We start from the raw sequence: 27800 nt of genomic DNA, 5'->3' as shown, positions 1-27800 counted from the left end.
CTTCTTCTAGTACAGTAGATTTTGACTTTGATTTCCATTTTCAAGTAATTGTTTTTTTTAGCAGCCACCATAATTAGACTCACCAAGGCCTTACTTCATCTAGGCAATTCCAATTCTGTATCATAGCTCAAAAAATAATTTCCTTAGTTATACAAATGTACTTACCCAGCATCTCTGACAGAGAAATCTGCAGGGAATCTTTAAAGTTTTCCAACTCATTACACACTGCCAGAAAATAAGTTCCCAATTACCTCTTTCTTCCCCATCACACCTCCAACATCTGCTGTCTAGCTGAGCAATAATTCTTTGGAGTGTACTTTGGGTATAAAAATACCTATGTAAACTCTTTCAACAAAGATTGTAAATCTTCTAGACTTTGATGCATATTTGGGAGACATAAATATATCCCCTGATCATTTATTTGTGACTTGCTTATCCAGTCTCTATTCCCAATCTTTTCTAACCTCCTCTGATTGATTCTAATAGTTATCTTGCAATATTTTGTATGCTCTAACTAATCCTTTTTTACCAGCAGCCTCTGTTCTACTAAAAACGCTACCAGTGCTGGTCTTTCACTTTGGATCTCCCTATTTCTTTCTCTTTGCCTATATTCTGATATCAATCCTTGACAGGGAAGGCAATCTCTAGCCTGCATCCAAATAAGTTCTTGGCATCTTCCCATTTTATTACCTTTCCCTCTCTAATTATTTTCCCCCAGTACCTTGGTTCTTTTGCCAGTTTTCTGCAATAAATTCCCACCCACTCTTGCCTATTGTCTGCATCCCTAATTGCAGTCATCTCTATTGGCAGACTCTTTATCCATGCTTGTCTTGGCTTAGTTTTTAGAATATTTTCTGCTACTATATGAATATAGTATTCTGTATGGTTATTTTTATTCTCCTTAAATATTTGCATCCAAAATCCCAGTCTCTCCTTGTTTCCTGAGCTCTCCCCTGTTTCATCATCATCCCTTCCACTTTGAATTATAGGTTTCTGATTGTGCTATGTATAACAGCCTTAACTGTGTAACTCTGAAATACCCCTTCAAATTGGATAATCCCAGACTGACTTCTTCTATTGGAAGACTCAGTTTATTTCATTTACCTCTTGCCATCTTCATCTCCCAGATAAAATCTTTCAGCTTTTTTTTTCTTTTAAACACCTTTAATGAATTATCACTTGTGAGATAGGCAAATGTACATTTATATAAAAGCAATCAAATTGTACTAAAAAGTTAACATGTGCATGCATTATACTTCACATATATTGCTACATATCATATAACCTAAGCAACATTACATAAATTGTTCAGTTCCTGCCCTTTTTTAAACAAGAAACATCTTTATTAAGCCATCACTTACAACATAGGCAATTATACATTTATATAAATGAAAACAAACCACATTGACACAATCCTAATTGCAAGCATTTTACATCACAAACCATACTGACACACTCCCAGTTGTAAATATTATGTATCACTTATAATAATTTTCAAACAGTACATAGCTCATTTAAATCCTGCCTTCTTTTAAACCTCATTCCTCCCCTGTATGTATTGTTCCCACAATTTGCATTTTTGCCTATGTAGTTTGCTCCTACTCTTTTCTAAAGATCTCAATTCCAGTTGTTTTATCTCTGTTACTATATTCACTACTTCTAGTACAGTTGGTTTGGATTCTGACTTTCATTTTCTGGTAATTGCCCTTTTGGCAGCCACCATAATTAGACACAGCAAGACCTTACCATGTCTAGGCAATTCCAATTCTGCATCACAGCTCAGAAAAATCATTTCCATCATCAGCATCTCCAACAGTGCATCTTGTAGGGAATCCTTAAAGTCTGCCAACTCACCACACTCCCAGAAAATATGTTCCCAAGTACCTCTTTCTTCTCCATCACACCTCCAACATTTGCTGTCTACCTGTGGAAAAATTCTCTTTAGTCTAATTGGGCTATAAAATATTTATGTGAACATTTTCAAGCAAAAATCCTGAATCTTCTAGATTTTATGGCATACATGGGAGACATACATATAACCTCCCATTGTTTCTTTGTGAACTGCTTTTCCAATCTCTCTTCCCAATCCTTTCTGAACCCCTCTGATTGATTTTTATAGTTATCATGAAATATGTTATATGTTCTACTGTTTATTCCTTTTTTAATGGCAGCTTGTATTCTAGATTATACTAAAAACTCTGCCAGTGCTGGTCTTTCATTTAGGACTCCCCTTTTTCTTTATATTTGACTATACTCTGATATCAGTCTTTGATAGAGAAAACTTTTAGTTATGTACTCACCATAACTTCAGATGTTTGGGATCCATCTCACCTACATTCTGACTGATGGGTTCGGAGCCGATCCCTTGGCTCCGACTCGGCACGCTTATGCCAAAGAGCGAAGTCTCTTATTGGCTGAGCTTACTATATCCCAGGATGCACCACTACCAGTCCCCCAGATCTAGTTTGTCCGCATACATGCACACATGCATACCCTGCTTATATAACATCGTCAGATGACACAAGATAAAAACAGTAGAACTCAAAACCGTTCAATCTCTTCTGATCTCCAAGGCAGGGGGAAGGAGGGTGGGTATTAGGAATGTAGGCGAGATGGATCCCAAACATCTGAAGTTATGGTGAGTACATAACTAAAAGATGTTATGTGATCCTATCTCGCCTACATTCTGACTGATGGGACAGCGTCCCTAGCACCTGAATCCTGGGTGGCTCACTGGAAAACACTCCTGAGTACCGTGGAACCAAATGATGCTCGTCCTTTAGATGCCACATCCAATTTGTAGTGGGAAATGAAAGTGTGCGGGTTGGACCAAGTAGCCGCAGCACAAATTTCCGATATAGCGAGCTTGGAATGAAAAGCTATAGAAGTAGCCATAGCTCTGGTAGAATGAGCTTTGATAGATGTTGTAAGTTGCTTATTTAAGAAGAATAAGCCTGAGTTATGCAATCTCTGATCCATTTTGAGATAGTAGCTTTTGTGATGGTTTGGCCCAATTTATTATCTGAGAAGGACACAAACAACTGGTCTGACTTACGAAGTTGCTGAGTCCTGTCTAAATAGAAGCGTAATTGCCTGTGAACATCCAATTTATGGAGAGTGTATTCTGCTTCATTGGAGAATTTTGGAAAGAAAACTGGTAGCTCTAGAGATTGTTGGAGACAGAAACTAGAACAGACCTTTGGGACAAAGGATGGATTAGGCCTAAGTGATACTCTATCCTTGTGGAAAATCAAGTACGGTGGCTTAATAGACAGGGCTTGAAGCTCTGAAACTCTTCTTGCAGAAGTAATTGCAACTAAGAATGCAGTTTTCCAAGACAAATATTTTAACTCGCATGTAGCAGCCGGTTCGAAAGGGGGAGATGTTAATGCGCGAAGCACCAAATCAAGATCCCACGGAGGTGCAGGATGAAAAATTGGTGGTCTTAATAGGCTCGCACCTTTAATGAAAGTTTTGCATAGTCTGCTACTCATCAAAGGAGGATCCATGGATTCGTGGAATTTAGAGATAGCCGCTAGTTGGACTTTAATTGTTGAGACAGAAGATCCCTGATTAAACAGGGATGTTAAGAATTTCAAAACCTCTGGGACAGGAGCAGTGATAGGGTCTAAGCCCTTGAGTTGAGCCCAGATAGCAAACCTCTTCCACTTACTGAGGTACAATTTGTTAGTGGTGGGTTTGTGGGCCGAAGATAAAATGTGAACAACTTCCGGGTCTAGTGTGTGCCTTCTAACTAAGGTCGGAAGTGGAGGAGCCAAGCTGTCAATTTCAAAGATTGAAGGGACTGATGCCGATGTCCCGACTGATGGATTAGCAAGTCCGGAATTAGGTCTAAGGTCCACGGATCGTCCACTGCATGCTTCTTCAGGTAAGGAAACCATATCTGACGAGGCCAGTATGGGGCAATCAGTATCATTGAAGACCCCAGTTGAGAAGCTTTTTGAATAACTTTGGGAAGAAGTGGAATTGGAGGAAAGGCATAAAGTAGCCCTGTTGGCCAAGGTTGTGCTAGAGCATCCATGGCTGGTACTCCCTGATGTGGGATCAAGGAGAAGAACCTTTGGCACTTGGTGTTTTGTGGAGTTGCAAATAGGTCGCAGCACGGCGTCCCCATCTCTTGAAAACCTGAGCTGCTACTGTGTGGTTTAGAGACCACTCGTGAGGAGAGAGAATTGTCCTGCTTAATTTGTCTGCCAATACATTTGACTTTCCGGGATGTGGGTCGCTACCAAGAAGCGGTTGGTAGCTACAGCCCATTCCCACACTCTCATGGCCTCTCTGCAAAGGGGGTAGGATCTGGTCCCTCCTTGTTTGTTCAGATACCAAACCACCGACATGTTGTCTGTGTGGATGGCGATGATGCCCTGAGGAAGAAACTTGTGTAAGGCTTGTAGGGATAGAAGTACAGCCCTCATCTCCAACACGTTGATGTGGAGAAGAGCTTCGTCTGGAAGCCAGGAGCCCTGAACTAGCCTGCCCAGACAATGCCCCCCCCACCCTATCTGGGAGGCATCTGTCGTCAGGGTAACCACTGGAGAGGGAAGAACAAAGGGTTTTCCTTGATCCAAATTGGATGTCTGAAGCCACCAGTGAAGGTCCCTTTTGCATATATCCGTAATCATGATGTGATGATTGAGGGGAAGATCCTGAAAGGACCATTGAGTTGACAATAGCCACTGAAGAATCCTCATGTGTAATCTTGCCAGAGGAACTAAAAGAACCGTGGCAGACATTGAACCTAAAACTTGTAGAACCATCCTGGCTGGGGCTTTGGATCTCGAGATCAGAGCTTGAACTTGGCCCTGTAAAGTTTGGATCCTTTCGGCAGGAAGAAAGACGCGCATCAATCTTGAGTCTATCTCTGCTCCTATAAACTTTATGCGTTGAGAGGGCAGCAAGACAGACTTTGACCAATTGAATGTAATCCCCAGGGTAATACCCAGGGAGATGGTGGCTTTGAGGTTGTCCATTAGTAGATGCCTGGTGGTGGCAGTCAGGAGCCAGTCATCGAGATAGGGAAACACTTGGAATCCAAGACTTCTCAGGTGAGCCGTCACTACTGCCAAACACTTGGTGAACACCCTGGGGGCTGTGATGAGACCAAAGGGCAGAGCGCAAAATTGGTAATGACTGACTCCCAGGCTGAAGCGCAGATACCTTCTGGACGCCTGATGTATCGGTATGTGATAATAGGCGTCCTTGAGGTCTATGGAGCACATCCAAACATCCTTCTCCAACAATGGGAGAATAGATTGTAACGTGACCATTCGGAATTTGGATTTCGTGACGGATTGGTTCAGTCTGCTGAGATCCAATATTGGTCTCAGGTCCCCTGTCCTTTTTGGCACTAAAAAGAACCTGGGGTAATTTCCTGGTACGATCTGGTCTGTGGGGACCGGTTGGATGATTCCTTTTTCTAGCAGCTTTAAAGCTCCTGCGGCTGCCATTTCCCTTTGACTGGGTGGTGGGTCCGGGATTCTTTTGGACGGTGGGGGCGAGTATGTGAATGGGATGGTGTAACCTCCGGCAATGATCCGAAGCACCCATCTGTCCTGAGTGATTGACTCCCAGGCTTTTAGGTGCTTGGCAAAACGACAGCCGACTGGCTGCCGAGCAGCACAGCCGGGCAATCCCTCATGACGTGTGGGAGGCTGAAGAGCCACGAAAGGACTCGCGGTCTCCAGAATTGCGGGGCCCTCTGCCGCCTCTGGGACGGCGTCTCCCTGAAAAATTTCCCCGTCCTCTGCCTCTGGAAGGGGAATCTTCCTGCTGTTGGGAGAAAAACTTGCGAGATTTGCGGAACCACATTTTAACACCTCCTTTAGCCTTGGGGTAAGGCCGAAAGGGAGTGGAATAACGGGCACCTATGGCAGATAAAGTTTTTCCCTCTTGCTCACAGCGGGTAAGGGTGTCTTTAACCTTGGGTCCAAACAATGAGGACCCATCAAAGGGAGCGTCGTGAAGGAAGACTTGAAGGCCTCCGAACTGACACAAGCGGAGCCAGGCTTGTCTCACGTGAGCCACGCCTGTGCCTGCCGCTCTACCCGCCCCTTCGGCCGCATAGGAAATGAGCCTCATGGACGAGTTAGAAATTGACGTAAGGATAGCCAACTGAGAGCTAACCGACTGGGCTAGCTGCTCAGGTAGGTTACCGAGAGGAATCTGACAACTCCTTGACCAGATCCCTCTGAAGCCTGCTAAAATGTGCCAAATAATTCAGAGACCTTAAAGTAAAGGCCGCTGAAGTCAGGGTGCGCTTCCCGTACCTGTCCATACTCCTAGACTCCTTATTAGGAGGATGGACGGACGTTGAAGCCTCTGCCACGTCCTGTTGTGTAGCAGATGCCACCACCATGGCATCTACAGCCACGCCTTTAGTGAGGAACTCCTTCTCGGGGGGAGCAGACAAAAATTTATTTGGACGAGAAGGGACTGGTTCCACGGTATCTGGATGTTCCCACGCCCTTCGACAAACTAAACCCAGAAGCTCGGCGAAGGGCGGAGACACCCAGGAGGCGGAGGGCTGAGCCCCAAAGGCCTTGAGGAGCACTGACTCGTCCGCAGAGGGGGGTTTGGATATCCAGCCGCCTCGTTGTTTGAGGATCTCTAAGATGTCTGCAAATGAGGCATCATCCGAGGGCGACTTCGGGGGCCCCTCTGCATCATCCACATCAGTGTCTGATGTAATAGACTCGGGAGTCCACGTGCTTCCTCTTGCACGATCTCTTCCTTGGGGGTTCCTCCGAAGACAACTCGAAGAACCCTCAGGAGGAGGGAACCCCACTGGGGGTAACCTCAGGCCTCGGGCCTCCGCTGACTACGGACAGCGGAACTGCCAAAGACCCAGTCTCCACGCCCAGGGAAGGTGCCGGTAAAGCCAGAGAGATGGCCGAAGAGGACTTGGCCAAGGCACTCCTCATGGCCCTGAAAGCCGGACCCCCAGAATCCTGGGAGTGTCCGGTCTCCGGAGCCGTGATAGCCGACGGAAGTCCCGCAGCCGAAGCACCGAGGGGGAGGCTCGGAACCGAAAGCATAGGTCCCGAAACATCACCCCCGGGTCCAGCCGAAGAAGTCCGCGTACCAAACTCGGACCCGAAGGCCCGGGTTGGAGTAAGGGTCAGAGCCGACCCTGAGATCTCCACCGGCTCCAACAGCAACTGCTCCGACGGAGCCGAAGCAGTCGGAGGAGGAATGGCAATGGGGTGGGCCAAGGTCATCGGCTCCGAAGCCAACTGGGTCGGAACCGAAACAAATTTTTGGAAGACTGGGGACTGGAACAGTCTTTGGAGCACCCTGTCTATATCAGAATCTGACATTCTCGAAGACCGAGAGGAAACAGAACGGGTTCAAGAAGGCCTCTCCAACGGCCCCAAAGGGCTAGGGGACCGGCTCCGAGGCGACTTGATGAGTATCGGCGCCGAGGGAATACACACACCAGATTCCATCGGTGCCGAGGTGGACTTCGGCGCCGAGGAGGAAGTGTCTGAGCGGGCGACCCTTGTCGGCTCCGAGAGCAGTGGAGCCGACGAAGGTGACCCGCCTCTCGATGCCCCAGCCATCGGCTCCGAAGCCAGAGGAGTCGACACTGGTGGCATCGAGGCAGACCGTTCCGACCTCGGCTCCGAAGTCTTTGGAGCCGAAGGAGAGGCCTGCCTATGTCTCTTGGCGGTCGGATCCGACGGACTGGTCGGAACCGGCGCCCTTTTCTTTAGCTGGAGAAGGAGAGGATGCCAAGGCTTCTTCAAAGGAAGGTTTAATTAACCCCTTAAGAATCAATTTATTTTTCCTCTCCTGGAGGACCCTTGAGGAAAAAGCGTGACATACGCTGCATGACTCCTGCAAGTGTTTTGCACCTAAACAATACACACAGAGCGAATGATCGTCTGTGATAGACATTTTGAAACCACATTTTGAACATTTTTTAAAGCCCGAAGGCCTAGGAGTCTGAGACATTATAGTAAACAATTCCAGTAACTTTTGACAGGAAAATATACAACTACTGATTTACTGATGACAAACCTAAAAAAATAGGCTTACAGTTATCGCTTAAGAGCGCAAATGACAGGGAACTCTGAAACCCTGTAAAGTTTTAGAAGGGTTGACTGACCGGGAAGGCCCTAGATGAAGGGGGGCCGAAATCAAACTCAACCCAATCACACAACAAGTTTTCACAATCCAAACACACACAATAAGAGCGTTAGCCGTTAAAACAGCTTTTGAGACAAAAAACAGCAAAAAACTGACAGAAAAAGTTAGTTAAAATAACTACTCAGCCCAGCCAGCTCGAGACCACATCTTCGCAGGGAAGTGGCAAACGAGATCTGGGAGACTGGTAGTGGTGCATCCTGGGATATAGTAAGCTCAGCCAATAAGAGACTTCGCTCTTTGGCATAAGCGTGCCGAGTCGGAGCCGAGGGATCGGCTCCGAACCCATCAGTCAGAATGTAGGCGAGATAGGATCACATAACATCAATCTTTAACCTGCAGTCCAAATAAATTATTGGTGTCTTCCCATTCTATCATCTTTCCCTCTCTAGTTATTTCCTCCCAATACCTTGGTTCCTTTCCCAGTTTTCTCCAATAAATTCTAGCTCCCTCTTGCTTATTGTCTGTATCCCTAATTGCAGTCATCTCTATTGGCAGAATCTCCTTTCTCCATTCCCGTGTTGGCTAAGTTATTAGGATACTTTCTGCTGCTTTCCAGATATAATATTCTGTATGATTATTGTTCTTCTCCTTAAAAGTCTGCATCCAAAATCTCAGTCTCTCCTTATTTCTTGAACTTTCTGCCTGTTTCATCATCATCCGTTTCCACTTTGAATTGTAGTTTTCTGCTTGTGCTAAGTATAGGAGCCTTAACTGTGTAACTCTGAAATACCCATTCAAATCATCCACCCTGTTCTACTGGAAGAATCAGTTTATCCCACTTAACTCTTGCCATCTTCCCCTCCCAGATAAAGTCCTTCAGTTCTTTATTAATTGATATCTACAACTTCTCCAATGGCTGACAAAAATATGCCTGACCTATGTATAAGGCTAATGGGAATAAAAACATTTTAAGTGCTTCTATATTACTATTCATATCCATATAAAAAGCTTCCATTTTCTCAGTTTTTTGTATTATCTTTTGTTTAGTCTCTGCCCAGATATCTTTAGCTGCCACACCAGAATCATTTATAATCCATAGTTGGTGGTGGTGCTGCAGTAGCGTTGTCGCCTCACAGTAAGACGCTGTCTGGTTCGATTCTCAGCTAGAGCATCTTCTGCGTGGAGACATGCGTGAATGGGCGTACCTTCGTTGAAGGTTGTGCGTCAGGGCTGGCAACTCGGCACGTAAAAATCAACTGCCAATCATTAGCCGACCAGAGTTCCACTGTGGCGACCCCTAACTGGGAAAAGCCGAAAGACACAACAACAGTCCTAAATACTACATTTTATCATATCCAGATAAATATGGATATTGCTGAACTAATTCATGTGTGGGTACATAATTTACCACTATTATCTTCATTAATTTTGTATCCTGAAAAGATTTGAAACTGTCTCAAAATGTTCCACAGCACTGCAATGTCTCTTTCTGGTTTTGTCGGCTATAAAATAATATCATCTGCAAACAGAGCCAGCTTTTCTTGACTACCATACCAATTATATCCTTGAATTTTTGAGTCCCTTATTTTCTTTGCCAGTGGTTCTAAATATAATGCAAGTAAAGGGGAAAGAGGACACTCATGCCTGGTTCCTTTGCTCAAGCAGAAATTATCAGGGAGGACCCACTCACTTTAATTTTCACCTCCAATCCCGCATATATCCTCCTAATCAACCTTACATTTTTTTTCAGGAAATGCAAATGCTTCCATTGCCCTGCTCATAAAGTCCAAGCTTACTCTGTCAAATGCTTTCTCTGCATCAAGACCCACCAACAACAATGGTATTTTGTTACATTCTGCTTCCCTCTGGATCATTACTGTTATGTTTATGTTGTCAAATGTTTGCCTCCCCTCCACAAAACCACACTGATCCATATCTATCAATTTTGGCATTACTTTTGCCATTTTTTTAGCCATTACAGACATGAACACTTTATAATCATGGTTTAGTATTGCAGTGGGCCAGTATGAAGCTGGCTCTCATGGATCTTCACCCTATTTAGGTATTACAGCTACCACTGCTTTCTTCCAGGATGATAGTACTTCTCCTCCTCTTAAAATACTGTTAAACAGAACTTTCTAGATCTGTATCACTTTTTCTCTCCTTGCTTCCAAACTTCCACAGGAATACCATCTATTCCTGGGGGCTTTCCTGTAGATTGGTTATACAGCACAAATTTTATCTCATCTCTTCCTAACAGTTAGTAATTAAGTCTCATCTACCTCGAACCTTGGCATATTTAATTCTTCCATAAAAATGTTGTACCTTTTCTTGATTTCCATATTTCTTTGCTTTATACAGACTTTCATAAAATTTCTGAAATATTTCTAGTACCTCTACAGGATCTCTTGTTGTTCTTATATCTTGGGGAATAATATGTAAATTCACTCTGAACTTCTATTACTGAATTCACAACTTCCATGCCAAATATTTTCAAAAATTTCTTCAAAAAATATCTACCCTTCTTTGTTATACTTTCTCTTCTGGGCCACCCCAGACACATTGTCACTGTTGCAAATCAAATTCCAGTCCCCCCATAAGTAATATTCCTTGCTGAAAACTGATTATTTCTCTCAGAATCGTCTTATGCTCCATTACAGGAGTTTTAGGTGGAATAAAAATACATGCTTGTGTAATCCTCCTCCTTGCCAGTAGCTCCTTAGTACTACAAATCTGCCATTATTATCCATTGTATCCTCTTCTATCACTATTGGAACAATTCTTGCAATTAATATAAGTATTCCTCTTTTCCTTTGTCCCAGATATTTTACTGAATAACCATCCTGAAACCCTTTCTTTATCAAATTCACACATTCAGTTCTTTCCAAGTGTGTCTCCTATAGCATAGCTATTTGCACTCTAAAATTTTAATGTAGTTCTCCACTCTTTTTTGTATATATCTGTGATATAACTAACATTTAAAGATAATATAGAAAGCACCATTATGTTAAAAAGTTATTCCCACCTTTTATGTGTAACAGATTTTTTTTTTGTTAAGTTTCTAGTTCCAGCTTTTGTGTTACATGCATACACTAATGTTTGGGAGGCTGATCATTTATACACTTGTTTCTTGCATATCCATTTGAGTCTATGTCACATCTTATAAATCTTTTTGTTTTATTGAAAGCCCTCAAACAAACAAAACAAACCAATACACTCTTAATAGACCCCTAAAATCTACTAACTTTATATTAATACACAAAACTGTGTACATCTTCAAAACTATGTACATCTTCAAATACTGAAGTTTTACCCTTGTAATTGGAACAATTGTCCCAAACTGACAGCCATATTCACAGACTTGAGTTAACTTAAAATGAAGGTTATCCATGCTAAGGTGCACAGTACAGGCTGTGCTTATATTAAGTGCTGTTTGGTTTTGTTTTATCTTTATTGCTCTCCCATATTCGGAAAACACTCAAATGCTTTCAGAAAACATTATTTCCTAGCTGCTGAAAGAAAGCCATTGGACGAAAGAAAGTAAGAAGTATTCTGTTTTTATTGCTCTTTATCAGATTGTCTTCATGGAGACATGAGAACTAAATACAGAGCTACTTCTACAATAATTTATTTATTTGCTAGAGAAAATCTTTTTTATATTCACTGTTCTTTTTTATTTATTTGTTTTCTCTTAAAATGTGTTACAAGACCAAGTCAAGAGCTGTAATCCAATCATTTCCCTATGCAAGAATGAGAAAAAACACATCCGTTTTTCTTGTATCATGTTCTTATGACTAGACTTTTCTTCTTTTTTACAATGCAGTGCCTATGTTTCTTAAAAATGAACAAAGAGAAAGAGAAAGAGAAAAAAGAAGGAAAAAACAGGGACACCTGTTTATTTGGTATACCATTATTTTTGAAAATAACTGAGAAAACATTACTTTATAGCATGCAGATTATATCAACCACTAAAAAATACTACTTTCAAGAATAAAATTTTGTTTTACTTACAGTTAACTCTCTCCCACCTCTTCCCCTCTCTTAAATGTTCTTCCAAACATTAATGACATGAAGTAGGTCATATGCTGCGTCTATATTACGATGTTGACAGCGATGTTCATCAAATGTCCTTACTTCAATACATATCCACCAAAATATCAAAACTTCGAACAAACACAAAAGCAATTTTTTTCCCAGGAAAAAAAATCACTGGGCCAACAATAAACAAAACAAACCATCAGACACTATAAAGTGGGGGGTTTTGCCCCCACACTCCGCTACCTAAATATACCACCTCCAAGATCACAATACAGTGGAAGAAAGGGCAAATTCCCGACAATGGCCAAGCAATTTTTTCCCCTGGGAAAAAATTCACTTAGGTAGCCATTTGGAGTTTTGGTATTTTGATGAATATGTGTCAATGAAAGGGCGTTTGAAGAACAGCCCTTTCGAAAAGGTAATATAGACCCCATATGTTTTACAGTCCCCTACAAGTTTAACAAAGTCAAAAAAGTCCAATATTTCTAGGTTTTCTTGTTCTGTCATGTTTCACAACTACAATTAATGCTTTGTAAGCCCACATTTATTTGTCAGTTTCCGAGTTGCTGGTTTTATTCTTGTTTATCTCCAGCTCCCAAATCCAGTCTCTGCTTCATTTCCAATGTACTCTTGGTTCTTCTAGTCAACTGTTGTACTTTTTTCTGTCTCTCAAGCATTTTCCATTGAAATATTGGAAAATGTTTCATTGGCACAGTCTCTCTGTGGTCTTTATTACCAGAAGAACAAGAAGCAGACTCTCCTTCTGTTTTACTGTTCACATTTTGTTGGATAAACTGTTGCATTTCCTCTTTAGCATGTTCTGCATCAAAAATGATTTGTTCCTCCAGGAAAGGATATTCTGAAGATAGCTGAGTACTGCAGTTTGAATCTCACACCTGCTTCTTGACATTTCCTGATTAGTGTGATAAATTTACTCCTCTTCTGCCTGGTGTACAGTGAGTAATCATTCTCCACAAACCCACTACTGTCTCCCACTTTTAGTACTTTCTCCTTCTGTCACAATTTTGTCAGACTCAACTCCTTCTACTGGTAGGATTGCATCTTTATGGGTCTATTTCAAATAATCAAGTGATCACACTGTTGAATGTCATCTCATAGACAATGCAGGCTGTCAACCCCCCTGCACCCTTGGCTAATTATATATACCAACTCCAAGATTGCACTACAGTGGAGAAAAGAGCAAATTTCCTGATCCCTAATGTAACATAATCTCAGTCAGAATGGTTCAATGGCCTGCATTGTTGATGAGATGATACGTACAACAATGTGGCTGTTCGACATTACAACATAGTCCCAGTCTTTGTTATTAAAGGTCTAGGTTGTTTTTTCATGGTCTGGAACATACACACAATGTGCCCTTTCAATTAACAACTCCTGCTGTGGAATACCAGTCCATTTGCTTATCTTTGTTTCATAAAATTAATACAGTCTGTTCCTTTCAGCTTCTCTGGTACAGCAGAAAATTTCAGGTTTCCCCTACATGCCCTGTCCTCTAATTCTAGTATTTTTCTGAAACATCTCTTCTTAAGCAGTCTCATATTCAGCCAGCCTGTTCTTCATTTCAACCTCGGATTTTTCAGTTTTATCACCTCATTGGAATATCTGTTTAAAGCTTCTTCCATTTTTCCAGCCTTTTGTAATTTAAGTTAATATACTCCATCAGTGTTTCATTTATTTTAGTCAGCTCCGAGTACATTTGACTTATTTTCCTCTAGGTTACTGGAAGTCATGTCTTGCACCAAAGCTGGAACTTGCACTGCTTTTTGCTGAACAGCTGCAGAATTCTTCCCAGCCACTGTTTTTTCCTCACCTTTTGTGACTTTCTTTCAGGTTTGATGAATTTGTATTTTACTGGCATCCAGGCAGAGCACTTACTAGCCAGGTACTAAAATTTCCCCAAAAATATGACTTTACTGGTTCTCTCTTCTGAATTTCTGTTTTCAAGCTGCGAAAGCTGAAATTAAACTGTTACTAAATGTGCAGCCATCTTGGAAGTCCCTTACACAACTGTTTTTTTTTTTTTTATATATAATAACTCCAGAGCACAAAATCTTTTAGCATGATAGCTCAGGCAACAAAAAGTAGAAAGGGTTGTTGCTAAGCTTAGGGAGCCAATAACAAAGAAAATAACCATAAATCCTTTAGACGTTATTAGAAATATTTCTTAAATGTTGTGAAAATCTGTATAAAACACAGAAATGGGGAAATCAACAAAATGTACAAATGGAAATGTTTATGGAAGAATTAAATATGCCAAGGTTAGAGGTAAATGAGGCTCAACTACTAATAGGATAGAAGAAGACAAGATAAAAATGGTAATGTATAACCAATCTGCAGGAAATTCTCCTGTGAAAGTTTGGAAGCTAGGAGGCAAGAAACTGATAAAGATCTGGAAGGTTTTGTTTAACAGTAATTTAAAAGGAGGAGAAGTACAGACATCCTGGAAGAAAGAGGTGATGGCTGTAACACCTAAAGATGGTAAAGATCCGTCAGATCCAGCTTCATATAGGCCAATTTCAGTTCTAAACCCTGATTATAAAGTGTGTTTGTCTATAATGTCTAAAAAAATGACAAAGGTGATGCCAAAATAGATAAGTATGGATCAATGTGGTTTTGTGGAGAGGAGACAAAAGTTTGATAATATTAACAAACAATGATGATCCAGAGGGAATCAGAATGTGAGAAAATACACTGTTGTTGGTGGGTCTTGATGCAAAGAAAGCATTTGATAGAGTTATCTTGGATTTTATGATTACAGCAATGTAAGCATTTGCATTCCCTAACAAAATTATAAGGTTGAATAGGAGGATATATGAGAGATTGGTGGCAAAAAGTAAAGTGGGGGCTTCCTTTCTAAGTTCTGTTTGAGCAGAGGAACCAGGCAGGGGTATCTTCTTTCCACTTTGTTATTTGCACTATATTTAGAACCATTGGCAAAGAAAATAAGGGACTCAGAAATTCAAGGGTATAATTGGTATGGTAGTCAGGAAAGGTTGGCTTTATTTGCATATTAAATGATTTTATACATGATAAAACCAAAAAAGGACATTTCAGAGTTGTGAAACATTCTGAGACCATTTCAGGTCTTTTCAGGATACAAAATTAATCAAGATAAAGCAAAAGCAATAGCTGTAAACTATGTACCCACACGCAAACTGATTCCTCAATAACCATTATTATGGGGACATGGTAAAATAAAGTACTTAGGAGTGTGGATTAAAAAAGGATTCTGTTATGGCAGCTAAAGATATGTCAGAAGAAACTACAAAAACTGAGAAATTGGAAGCTCTGCTTTATGGATATGGATAGCAAGATACAAATATTGAAAGTGTTTTTCCTCCATTTATTTTTATACACATGTCAGGCATATTTTTATCAACCAGAGGAGAAGTTGTGGATACCAATTAATAAAGAGTTGAATAATTTTATCTGCGAAGGAAAGAAGGCAAGAGTCAAGTAGGATAAGTTGATCCTTATAATAGAAAAAGGTGGTTTGGGATTACTTGATTTGAAAAGGTATTTCAGTGTTACACATTTAAGACTCCTATACACAACCCAAGCAGAAAACAATAATTTAAAATGGAAAGGGTGATGATGAAATGCAAGAAATTCAGGAAACAAGGAGAAACTGAGATTTTGGATGCAGATCCTTAAGGAGAATAGCAATAACCATACAAAATATTATATTCATAAAATAGCAGACCGTATTCTAAGAACTAAGCCAACATGGGAATGAAGAAAGGAGATTCTGCCATTATAGATGATTGCAATTAGGGGTGCAGAGAATATGCATGAGGGGGCCTGGAATTTACTGCAGTAAACTGGCAAAGGAACCAAGGTATTGGGAGCAAATAATTAGAGAGGGAAAGGTAATAGAATTGGAAGAGGCCAAGAATTCATTTGGACTGCAGGCCAAAGACTGTCTACCCTGCCAAGGACTGATATCTAAGTATAGGCAAAGAGAAAGGAACAGTGGAATCCTAAGTGAAAGACCAATGCTGGTAGAGTTTTTAGTAGACTCTAGAACAGAAGCTGCTGTTAAAAAAGGGATAATTAGTAGGGTAGATAAAAATATTGCATGTTAACTATAGGAATCAATCATAGGAGGTTTGAAGGGATTGGGAAGAGATATTGGATAAACAATTCACATAGAAACAATGCTTGATATAATGTATGGCACCCAAATATGCAACAAAGTCTAGAAGATTTAGGATCTTTGCTTGGAAGTGTTTGCATATGTATTTTTATACCCCAAGCAGACTCAAAAGATTTTTTTCCTCAGATAAGATTGCAAATATTGGAGGTGTGATGGGAAAGAAAGAGGTAATTGGGAACATATTTTTGTGAAGTGTAATGAGTTGGCATACTTTAAAAATTCCCTGCTGCTGACTACGCTATCAGAAATACTGGGTGAGGAAATTGATGTAACTAAGGATATGATTTTTTTTTTTAGATATGATATGGAATCGGAATTGCCTAGACAAAGTAAATCCTTACTGACTTTAATTCTGGTGGCTGCCAAAAAAGCAATTACTAGAAAATGGAAATCAAAGTCTAAAGCAACTCTACTAGAAGTAGTAGATATAGTAAAAGAGATAAAACAACTAGAACTGGGATCTTTAGAAAAGGGTAGGAGCAAATTACATATAAAAATGGGAATATGGGAACAATACACAAAGAATAATATTTTAGAGGATCAACAAGGTTTAAAGGAAGGCAGGAATTGAATGATCTATGTAATGTTTTACTGACAATTACTGGATAGATTAGAAGTGATGCATAATGTTTGCAACTGAAAATATGTCATAAGTGATAATTTAATAAAGATGCTTCTTGTTTAAAAAAGCACTGAATGGGACATCTGAGATACTTACATGTGCTTAAATATATGTTTTCCATCAACATCATCAATAGCATGTCATATACAGAAATGGGTAGGAGCAAATTACATACAAAAATGGGAATTTTGGAAACAATACATACAGAATAATGCTTTGGAAGAGGAATGAGGTTTAAAGGAAGGCAGGAATTGAATGGGCTATGTAATGTTTTATTGACAATGACTGCATAGATCAGAAGTGATGTATAATGTTTGCACTGAAAATATGAAAATTTAGTTTGTTTTCATTTATATAAATGTATGATTGCCTTTGTCGTAAGTGATAATTCAATAAAGATGTTTCTTGATTAAAAAAAAATAAGAAAAAAATGGTGAAACAAAGGCTTAATATGGGACACATTTTAAATATTATGTTTTTATCTATTTGTTAGCTGGGAAAACCCACTGGACAAAGTTCCTCTTTTCAGTTGAGACCTGGAGCACTGTTTGGTTTAGTGACTTCATCAAAGTCAAACAGCAGGCAAATGAAAGTGGAAGGAATTAAACCATGTGCTTTCCACTGCAGGAAGCAGTTTGCCAGCAGCTGAAAGCCCTATTTTCCAGTCAATTCTAATCCAGTTTAAAAGTTAACAAAACTCAAGAAACGAATAACTCTAAATGAAATAAAAAATAAAATCAAAAACCTTAAACCTAGCAAAGCTCCCAGCATAGATGGCATCATAGCAGATATTTGTAAGCTTTTTCCAGATTCAATTATATGCTTACTTCATAAGACCCTGATTGAAGTGCAAACTATAAATTTGATCCCTCCCTCTTGGAGATACTCCTTGATTACCACTATTAGGTTCATAGGTTCATAGATTAGTACTAAGCTAACTGCCCTTGTGAGCCATTTTAAGCCTCGCCAATTATCCCTTGTGAGACTCAAACCCTGCACCTTGTGTTTGTAAGGCAAATGCCTTAGCCATTAGGCCACCCTCCAATCTTCCAATATTCTTAAATCCAACAAAGATTAGCAGCTATGTAAATCATATAGATCGATTTCCTTGTTAAATAATGATATAAAATCTTTATGTCTATATTTGTGGACAAAATAAAGGCTCTACTTTCTCATTTAGTTCATAATGACCAAACCAGGTTTATTCATAAAATGCACACTCATGATAATATAAAAAGAACATTAACATTAATAGAATTCTTAGACAAAGAAAATGAAGAAGCCTTGTTGGTGAGTCTAGACATAGAAAAAGCATTTGACTCTGTAAACTGGGATTTTTTGTTTGAAACACTAAAAGCATTCTCGTTTCCAATATCTTTCATCTCCATGATAAAGACTGTTTATAAAGATAATTTGGCATATGTCAAATTAGGCACCTTCACTTCAATGTGCATCCCCATAACCAAAGCCACCTAAGAAAAGGTTGCCCTTTATCCCCAATATTATTTTCCCTTGTCATAGAAATATTAGCATGATCAATAAGAAATAATCAAGAAATCAATGGCATTAATACTTATAATCAATACAATTCTAAAATAGAGCTATTTGTGGATGATATTCTACGTACCTTACCTAAGTCAAATCAAGACTTATTAGAACTAGACACAATAATAAATAACTTTCAGAAAAATTCAGGCCTCCACTTAAATAAGCAAAAATCTAAACATATTATTTTTAATGACAAAGGAAAATCTCAGCTAGTTAAATAAAGCATTATTGGAGAACAAGTTAATACATTAAACTACTTAGGGGTAACCTTATGCAAAAACTTGGAAAAAAACAAGAGAAACAAATTATAAAAGCATAATATCTCAGGTAAATACATACATGTGTTTTTTTCATTCGAGGACAAACTGCAATTGTTGAAAATTACTCTTCTTCCAAAAATTGTATATATTGTTCTGGCTGTAGACACCCATCCTAGGAATAATTACATTAATCTCAAAAATAAAACTTTATTAAACTTCCTATGGTACCCAAACAAAAATAAGATTGCATATAAGCATCGTATTAGATCTTGGGATGGTGGTGGTTTAAGATTCCCTGACTTGGAAACATATATCAAAGCATCACTACTTAAAAGCACATTAAATTGGATTGACTCAAATTACAACTCAAATTGGAAAGATCTCCATATAGCTATAATAGAGAATGAAAACTCACTGTCATGTAAAATTCCTTCCAAACATCCCTCCAATAAGTTCTGGTTTCTTCTTAGTCACACTGTTCAATATAATGTGACAAAACCCAGAAACTAAACTATCTAAATAACATTATGAACAACTTTAGAAAAAATAATATACTCAAATGCAGATATCAAATCCTGGTTTGACGTAATAATCCCCTTTAATATCACAAAAATCTTCCTGGATATACTTTACATTAACATCTTTAATGAATGGGAAACTAAAAATTGTATTTGTTGACAATGTATTAAAGACTTGCAAACTTTACAATTTCTGCAAATTATGAAAAACTATGCCTTATCATCACAAAGTGTAATTGGTTATTCTCAAGACTTATGCAGAATTATTCATAATTCATAACTCTTCATATTTATATCAACCTCCTTTAATCACTCTCATATCTGAAATATTATTTAATTATCAACAGTTTGACAATTTAGTATCCAAATTATACACCACTTTGTTAAGTTACAGGTCCATTTTAACAGCTAAGCAATGGAACAGAATGACTAAAGGCCTACCTCATAGTCTCTCCCAGACAGGAAAACTTAAATTACTATCTTCAGTAAAATTCACTTCTTGGGGTCAATATTGGAGTGTATATTCTTGGAAGTATTTACAAAGAACATTTTGTACACAGAACATTTTTAATTCCTGACAAAATTTCTAAATTCAAAAAATCAAATAACATCATTTGCTGGAGATGTCTAACATCATGTAATGCAGATTGGGTCCACATTTTCTATGATTGCTCTAAACTAAGGAATTTTTGGAGATATATTGATGCTTTTCTTTCAGCTTTAATTTCAGATAACTTCACATTAATGAAAACTTTAATTTTTTTTAATGTCGATGAAACCTTTTCTTTCAATAAATCAAATTCATACTTATTATGGACAATATTAGCAGTAGCCAGGAAATGTATTACAAGGAAATGGACCTCTATCACCTCTCCGAGTCTTGGAGAATTTCTCTCCTTAGTAGAAGAAACCATAAACAAGGAAGTCAGAACTAAAGAACTTAGAATATATCCAAGGAGTTTTACTAACAATCCATGGACAAAGGTTTCAAACCTAATTGAGACTTTCCGAACTGTTTCCAATATTTGTACTATTCAAACATTTTTCAGGCCTATGTAAATAATGTAAATAGTTGATTTAGTTTAATTGTTGTTAAAAGTTGTCTGTTCAGTATAATCAATGCATTAGACAGTGTTTATTCTCCACGGTGGTGCAGCGGTTAGCAGTGCCGCCTCACAGCAAGAGGCTCTCTGGTTCGATTCTCGGCTGAGGTGCCTTCTGTGCAGAGTCTGCATGTCCTCTCTGTGGTTGCGTGGGTTTCCTCCGGGTGCTCCGGTTTCCTCCCACATCCCAAAGACATGCAGTAGGTGGATTGGACACTCTAAATTGGCCCTAGGTGTGAGTTTGTGTGTGTGTGTGTGTGTGTGTGTGTGTGTGTGTGTGTGTGTGTGTGTGTGTGTGTGTGTGTGTGTGTGTGTGTGTGTGTGTGTGTGTGTGTGTGTGTGTGTGTGTGCCTTCTGTGGAAGGTTGGGCGCTGTGTTGGCAACTCAACACCGTAAAACTCCACTGCCAATCATGAGCGGACAGATGATCTGCTGTGGTGACCCCTAACCGGGAAAAGCTGAAAGAAGAAGAAAAATATTGGGGAAAAAAGTTAATAAAGCAACAGTTGTTGCATAGTTGTGCATTTTCTAAACAATACAAACTATGAAACTGGAATCACTGACATTACAGATTAACCATACTCCTCTGTGATTTACCAGAATATGAACAATTTCAAAAGGGACAGAGCAAAGATATGAGACAGAATCAGATATATTCTGTAAAACTGGGAACATGTGAGAAACAGACAACTTTAATTCACTTAAATAGTTATATATATATATATATATATATATATATATATATATATATATATATATATATATATATATAAATCGAACTGCAACTGGTGAACAAAGATCCCTTCAGGAAAACGGAGGGCGAACAATAACAGCAGATCCAAAAGGAATCACCACAGGAGGAAGATTACCATAAAAACTGTAATTTCTTTATTTCAACACAAGAAAATGAGCGCTTTCGCGTAGCGAACTACGCTTCTTCAGATCTGAGGTGATTCCTTTTGGATCTGCTGTTATTGTTCACTTAAATAGTTAACAGAACAGGTGAGTTACAAGAAAATCAAAAATAAATTTTATGAGTGATGACAAAAATATGAGTGAACATCACAAACATTCTGCAAAATCAGAGACACATGTGAGAGGCATTAATATATATTTTTCTGACCTATAAGATTTATGAAACTTTAATGACTGGCCTTATTAACTTATTGCAATCCTCAGCGATTTATTAGAAAATAAGACCGAAGGAAAACATATGAGAGAAAATCAGGGAGATGTTTTGCAAAACAGGGGAGGACTAATAAAAGCAGAGCTATGCCTTATACCCAGCCCTACACCTGAAAGTACACACACACACACACACACACACACACACACACACACACACACACACACACACACACACACACACACACACACTGCAGTGCAGAGATATTTACCAGATCTACACTAAACATGACATTGTCTTGAGCACTGAAAGGTACTAGTTTTTTCAAAAGCCATGTTAGTATTAGAGTTCAGGCTTGCCCCCTATTGGTCCTTTTTGACTATGACAACCTCCATGAAGTTTCTCTCTCATTAGCTCTATATATGATTGAGGCCCAACTTCATAAACTTGAGGTACATATTTTATCTATTTGTTAACAAGGTAAGCCCCCTGTATAAAGTGTTCCTTTTCAGGGGTGACTAGAGAGCATTGTCTGGTTAAGAGACATTTACAGTCACACAGCAGTCAAATGTAAGTGGAAGGTATCAAACCTAGTATCCTTCACTGCAAGGAAGCTCAGAGCCTTAATGCTCTGTGCTGATAGTTAGGTGTCTATTATTTTGGGGAATGCTTTTTACGCTGGTTTCACTGAAGAGTTTCTGATGAAGACCATTTTACTTTTGGTTGACTGGATTGTTTGCACTAGACCTATGGCCTACTTCTATGGGAGACTCATGTAGTGTTTGTGTAAATAGGAAGAGATGTCAGGCTAGCATTTTATGAATAATACAGGGTTAAGTTTGGGTAGGCTTCTGTTCAGCTACAACTGCATATGTGTGAGCTGTAGCTGCCATTGTCTGCCTCTTCTTATAACACTGGTGAACCCTTTTAATTCAGGAGACTTGACTCTATATACAGACAAAGGAAAGTTAGGACATGGCACTTTGGAAATTTCAGTTTTCTTCTTTCAATAAGAGTCACGGGATCTTTTATATCCATCCACCTAAGCTACCATGAAGTCAGGCAGATGGGACCTTGGTGTAACATCTTAACTGAAGGATGGCACCTCAAGAGTGCAGCCCTCCCCAGTTGCTGCACACAGCAGTATGGAACATGAACTCTACCACCTGGAACAGGGGTAGAACCAATGGCTTCCTCATCTTTCTTGTATCAAAGCTGTCTTCTACCTGCTGACCCATTAACATGAGACTCTCACTGAGCTATTGGTGCTGGATAACTTATACAATGATTTCACAAAATTAGGTGCAACATTTGGATTCATATCATAGTAAGAAATGTCACAACATACTGTTAGACTGATGGTGCACTGGCAGGGCATCTAGTTGCACCACCAGTTATATGATTTTGAGAATGGACTCGTACTGCCAGTAGGGCTAGCTAGGGAGAGAGAATGAAGTGGCCAACAAGAAGCACTACTATCCCATGAGGAGAATTTGGAGAAGCCCAATGCCTATGGGACATCTGGTGGAGACCAGGAGTCTCACAGATCATCTACTCAGATTATAGGGGGCAAAGACAAAGACAATGTCTTTGATTTCGCTCCACTAGCCAATCTCCAAAATTAGGAGATTTGGCGGACCATCATGAGGATGAAGTCCTTTGGCTTAATGCAGTCAACTTTCTGATGGATTCCTCAGTTCCTGGGTAACACCTGAATCATCACTGAAGTCAAATCCTACAGGAGTCAGAAGGGCACGCAGCAAAGGGTTATGCTAGGGGGCACCGGGATGGAGCAACTGCATGATCTGGAGTTGGGTGGGCATGAAACTCAGGAGATCAGTTAGTGGTAGTACAGGCCAAGGAGGGAAGATATATAAAAATGCCGCACAATACTTCTGATCTCATATACACATTTGTCATATTCCTTAGTAGATGTACCAGAGTATTCTATATAAAATGTAAAAAAATATGCTTATATTTTTTGCTTAATGTCTTTTTTGCATGCTTGCTTACTTTTTTGTTTTTTTGCTACCCTCTGAAGCCTATGACTAACAGTGAACAGTTGACATGTATAACTTTTCAAGGATCTGTCCAGTAAACACTACTGATGGGAATCTGCACTATACAATTATCACCTGTTAAAGCTATATGGCTACAAATAAAAGCTATTTTCAGGAATATGCATATCACTATACAGTGTCATAATATGATATAGTATAAAACTCTATAACCAAAGCCACTTGGAACTCTTCCAAAAATGTAAAATTGTAGACATAATGGGACTGAAACAATAACACACTGAGCGGGAATACTGCTATATCCTTGAAATGGAAACCACAAAAAATGGCTATGTCTCTTTGTCAAAGTACTAGAAAAAAAGTTAAAAGAATACTTAGGGGCAGATATTTTCTTAAACCAAAAACATTAGACTGTTGTAGCATCTAGTGGCAAAGGATGCTACAAACCCACGTTCTATAGCTGCTAGTAATGTTTACAGTATTAAAGGCAGCTCAGTCTATGAGATAATGCAGTTACAAAGCTTAGGTGAGTAGTTCCAAGAATTTAAAGCAGCATGTCCCACCCCGATAATGGTAGCGTGATAACATACATTCAGCAGCAGACAGGTAAACAGAAGTGGCTCAAAAATGAGCCATGAGCCATTTCCACATTTATTAAGAGCCCCCTCAAAGAGTGCTGAGGGTTAGACATCATTAATCACAGCTATGTCCTTTCACTTCATCGTGCAGCAATGATGAAGACTAAAGTATGTAGGCTTGTATAGAGGCAGCGGAGTAAACCACATAACAATTATCTGGCTATTGTTGTTGCGTTTATTTGCACATATCAGCCTCAGACCATTACACATCATGTTTACTTGTGTGTACTGCATCAGTATGACACATCGCTGCAATATATTATGGATGCTGCATATTTCAGGTTAGCTGGGCTAGCTTCTCTGAAAGTTAGTGGACAAAAAGACAGTTATTTATCCAAAAGAAAGAAAACAGCAGCCCCATATTTTCAGCTTAAAGAAAAGCCTTGCCTGAAAAGTAAACACTGTTAGAAATGGCAAATATTTTTCTCACACTGTCATTCCTTTTCCTTATCACGTGCAATCCAGGAAAAAAAATGATTTGCTATCTACTGCTGGTGCAACATGATGTATTATGAGAAGGCAGTTTCTTCAAATAACGACCATCAAAGAATCCTCAATGTAACATACCTCATTTCCTCATATTCTCCCAAAACATGTATACTTGTGTTCCACACTCTCATTTCTCTGATTTGTTGACACTGAAAATGCAACAACTTTTTGAAAATCGACCATAACACATCATTAAATCCATGTAAACCTTACAAGGTACAGATTATTTTTGTTAACAATCTCAGTGAAAATAATACTTTTCTTTTTTCTGTTTTGCAAACTGGTTTCATTTTTTTCTTACCTGACCGACGTTTCCGCTTAAGACTCTCAAAATGTTGGGCAGCTTTGTTTTTGTTGTTGCTGTACCCCTGCTAAATCCAGTCAATATTTTGTTTTCAGCAGCAACTACCACCAAATACATGCTATAAATAGCTAGTCATATGACCTTTTAGTACTTCAGCTCTGTTGCAAACACATGCTGCAGCTGAAAGTAGTAACCTGATATTTGATAACTGTTGAAGAAATCAAGAAGTGACTTGGCGTTTTACAATTCAAAGATAGATTACCATAGCAATTTTAAGCCGAAATAATTTCCAGCTTTATAATACTGTGCTGAATTGACTGAGCACAGGGGACTCACTTCTTAAGTCTGTAGAATAAATAAATAAATAAATAAATAAACAAAGCCACATTATAAGAAATTGGACACTTTTGCTGGTGAGGAATGCATGCAAATAATTGATAGTAGAAAGAAGAGCACAATTGCTAATAAATAACTCTCTGCTTGCTTATCTTGCAATCAGCTGTGAAGAAATGACTGTCTTACTACACATGCACTGTATGCCATACTAAATACCTACAAGTTAAAAGCTGGAAGTCCCTTTTCATATCAGCATGTTCCTAATGCAACAGGGATGAAGGAATAAACATAAGCAATGTCTTATCTGAGCTGGAGAGCACATCAAACAGCGATTTCAAGCTCAATAATGTTTTACTCCAAGTGGGATGAAATATGAGGCATAGCTGAGAGCTTCTTACAATTGAAAAATTGAGAAAGGCCATCTCTGTACCACCACTGACAGCATTAAATATCTGACTGCATTTTATATTAGACATCGCTTTTTTAAACTGCATATGCTTGTTTTTCCTTGCATCATTTTTTTCTTTCATGCCTGCCAACCACTAAGCTGCCTTTCTATTTGTCTTGAGCCAGTAAGTTCCCCAAATCACCACTCAAGGAGTCCCTGCATAGAGTGAGATTCGACAAGGTAGCCATGGAGAACTTTGCACCTTCACCCATATTCACTGATGCAAGCAATAAGGATGTTTCTATTTAGGTCCTAAATCTGCTTGTGGTGACTGACAGAGGAACTCACTCCTACCCTCCTACCCTCTTCCCCTGGATCTTTCAGCCCATGAGCTATTAGTCAAACTCAGGACGTCTGTGTCATAGTCACGGTTTTGTTCCTGTAAGCCACACAGTCAGACCAACTCCATGTACTTGTCAGATCATTTCTGCACATTGTCTTTCTGTAAATTAAATTTGATTGCAGCATATCAGTTAATGACTTAAATACCTCTGTATCCCCAGTGAGGGGTGAAGAAAGGTCCCCACACCCATCATCGATCATGCCCAGTACCCCTCATTAACCTTTCCATCAAGGTGTAAATTTGATATTGGCATCCCAGTATAGCACTATCCTGAAAACAGGAAAGGCTTTTTCTCTTTGCCCTACCCTTAACCCCGTCCCCTGAACTTGACATGCAATAATGTCAGTGTGGTTCATGTAGTTATGCTACGATGGACACATCTTCACTGTAGCATACCTGTGCTTCGGCTGAACTTTATATCTACCTAGGCTGGAACCCCTGCCTTCCAGTGGTGGCTTTAACAATGCAGGAAATCTACACCCCAAGATGGGTCAGCCAGCATTTAAACCACTCACTCCAACCCCCCCCAAACTGTGAATTACAAGCTCCTTACCTATCCAGGCCCACTACTTGAATCTTGGTACCATGGGGCACACACTGTCTCACCTTCTGTGTCACAGAGCCAGCTGATGGTAAGGCCACTTTATTGTTGTGCTATTGTTTCTATTTCTTCTGCTGCACAACTGTTGTGTTATTGTTTATCTAATGCCCCAGACAGTGCAATTGCCAAGTTCATATCAAGTAACTAATTAATTATAATTTTTTTAATTTCTTAATTCAAAAAGATCTACTAGTCACAAGTGTATTTTTCTAAGTGCTACAGAGGAACGCAGGTCTTTTAAAATGACCTCCTCAAACATCACTTAGTAGATCACAACTGGGCACTGAGAACATCATCCCAGTTCTAATGGATGAAGGTTATTGGCAGAGTATAGGCATAGCCATCCCTGATACACAATAACCATTTGAAATGTTAGAACCCACTAGAGAGAGTCCCAAAACACGGAGAGTTAATGGCCAAAAAATGGAGTTATATATACTAAGTCCGAGATGGCAATTTCCCAAAATATTCTCTTTTCTCCAAGGTGTGGCTATCTTAGAGTTGATATATAAGTTCGGGGGTGCAGTGGGGCTTGTTCCCTTGAAGAAAAAGAAGTTTAAAGGAGAAGAGAGATCTTCAAGATTCTCTCTTTTCCTGGGGTTTTCAGTCTTTTTTTGGCTTGTCACCATTCAGCATTTCAAGTGCTAACATTTCAAGAGAGAATCTTGATATACTGCCATGTCAATCAGCATTACAATAACAAATAACAATGCTACTCCACCGATACAGAGGCAAGATATAAGAACTTACGATTATCATTACAGAAGGCGACCAAATGTCTGTATATTGAGTTCCTATGTACAGTTAATCCATGGCAGCTATCCCATTCCTTTTCAATTCCATCTTTATTCTATTTATCCAATGATAATTTAAAACTCTCTGTTTTATGAATCCTATAGTCTTTGCTAATAATTTGTCCCATTGTCCTACCACCCCTTCTGTAAAAAAATACTTCTTCACATTTATTTTAAATCCAACTCCATCTGACAGTTGCATTTTCCTCTTGCCTGACATCCTTTTTCTTTCACTGTAGACCTTTCACCATTCCCCTATTTCCTGTGTAAATGTCATGCCTCCTCTCTCTTAAGTATCCATACTTGCTGATAGCAACCTCGGTGTGTA

At 39.3% G+C, this 27800-nt stretch overlaps 1 protein-coding gene across 2 annotated transcripts in view; it reads right to left on the bottom strand.

Annotated features, from left to right (window-relative positions):
• ASB14 (ankyrin repeat and SOCS box containing 14) overlaps nucleotides 1–25039 on the bottom strand; it is a 568121-nt gene extending 543082 nt beyond the window's left edge. For both annotated transcript variants that reach the window (XM_044078761.1, XM_044078762.1), the window contains exon 1: nucleotides 24948–25039. The gene's annotated coding sequence lies outside the window, so the exon portion shown is untranslated. The remainder of the gene's footprint in view (nucleotides 1–24947) is intronic.
• Between the last annotated feature and the right edge of the window lie 2761 nt (nucleotides 25040–27800).

This window comes from Protopterus annectens, chromosome 7.part1, assembly GCF_019279795.1.
Source record: "Protopterus annectens isolate FY-2018-M chromosome 7.part1, PAN1.0, whole genome shotgun sequence".
NCBI lineage: Eukaryota > Metazoa > Chordata > Ceratodontiformes > Protopteridae > Protopterus > Protopterus annectens.
Note: the sequence above shows the minus strand (reverse complement) of the source record. Positions and strands in the feature narration are given on the sequence as shown.